This window comes from Nanorana parkeri, unplaced genomic scaffold (assembly GCF_000935625.1).
Source record: "Nanorana parkeri isolate BGI_ZX_2015 unplaced genomic scaffold, ASM93562v1 scaffold4299, whole genome shotgun sequence".
NCBI lineage: Eukaryota > Metazoa > Chordata > Amphibia > Anura > Dicroglossidae > Nanorana > Nanorana parkeri.
The window spans coordinates 4248-5943 of record NW_017310562.1 but is presented as its reverse complement, the minus strand read 5'-3'; the positions used below and the strand labels follow the sequence as shown (position 1 = coordinate 5943).

The 1696-nt window shown below is 54.1% G+C and overlaps 1 protein-coding gene across 1 annotated transcript in view; it reads right to left on the bottom strand.

Moving 5' to 3' along the window:
- LOC108803832 (secreted frizzled-related protein 2-like) overlaps nucleotides 1–1696 on the bottom strand; it is a 7289-nt gene that overhangs the window by 1604 nt on the left and 3989 nt on the right. The gene's annotated exons all lie outside the window — the stretch shown is intronic.

Here is a 1696-nt window from a genome sequence, read left to right as displayed (position 1 = left end):
GTAAGCTATAAAAGGAAGACCGCCTTGTCTTCAGGGTGGACAAGCCCCACCTCCTCTCTTCCTTCCCACATTCTAAGATTCTTCTGGTAGGAAGGAGTTCCCCCCCACGAGGAAGAAATTCATCCCTCCATGAGGAAGGAGTACACCTCCCCCGTGAGCAAGGCATCCAACACCAACCCCCCCCAAAAGCAAGGAGTCCAACCTCACCCTAAGTCTGGCTTCAGGAGCAAGGAGCAAATCCCCTTCCAGGTGGAAAGAGTCCATCCCCCCATGAGGAAGGACTGGAACGTTCTTCACCTCCTCGGGGAAGGATCCGAGAGACATCAGCAAGGTGACCTCCACTAAACTGTCCTCTCCAGACCCCAAACTAGAGACGTCTTTAGAAGCGTTATCCCCGTGAACCTGATCACGGACCGGACGGTTTACTCCTCCGCGTGCTCGTCTCTCTCTCCGCCCCCCTCCAGGTTTACAAAGGTCGTCTATAATAGAAACACCTGGAAGAAACCCCCATGACATGCCGGTCTCCAGGTTTTTGGGAATCTACCTGCTGGAGGTGATCCTTTCATTGCACTTTGTATCGGATGCTTTTTGTGGGAGGAGCAACGATCCTGTAAACGGAACCCCTGGGGCCCCCGAGGAGCGACTCCAAACGTTGCTGAGGCAACTAACTAAAGAACTCTGAAGAACGAACATTGCCGACTTACAGATGGTGGTCCGGAGGAGAGGACAGAAAGTCACCCCCTGAGTGGGATGGAAGATCACGTGTCATGTGACGTGGCCCCTGTGATGGGATAGAAGAAGTGGCCCCTCCATGAACACTTTTCTGTTGGTTTCATGGAAGGCGGAGGTGCTCAGGAGACACAATGGCTCCATGAAAAGAAGAACGATATTGGGCTCGGGTTCCTTCTTTTGTTGGAAACTTTTTGTCAGTTCCTCATTTTTTTGGTGTATTTTTGATGTTCTGAAGGAAAATAGAGAACCGCAAAAGGTCAAGGCCGGGACCACGACCTCTGACCCAGACGTTCTGGAGATGTTCATCAAGATCACGAGACAAGGCTTTGGATCACAAGCACAGGGCCACCGTCTCCCTCCTGCTGGGCCGTGGCCTGTGCGCTCCGACAACTACAGCTGTCACACCAGGTTCAGAGTAGCCTGGAGGACCAGAGAACCTTCCGGGTGGCCCCTGTCTGCTGGGTCACCATAAAAGCCATCAGTGGATAGTTCCTGCACACAGAACGCTGTGATTGGAGGAGGCCGGGGGGGGGGCCACGTGCGGGATTGTCAGTCATCCTCCGGGGTTGCTGCTGGCTCCTGCCCTGAAGTTAGGTACAACCACTCACACCAGTGATTGGGGGGCTATTCCTCCCCGGGGGGGCCACAAAACCACTGACAACGATTTGGGGGCAGCTTTTCCCTGGGGTATACATTCCCACCGACACCAATGATTTGGGGGCTATTCTCTCCTGGGGGCCACATTCCCACCGACACCAATGATTTGGGGGCTACTCCCCTGGAAGCCATTTTCCCACTGACAGCAAATGACCTGAGGGCCATTACCCCCTGGAGGCCACAGTCTCACTGACATCAATGATTGTGGGGGCTATTCTCTCCTGGGGGCCACTATCACCAATGATTTGGGGGCTACTCCCTCTGGGGGCCAGTATCCTACGGACACCAATAGTTTGGGGACTATTCT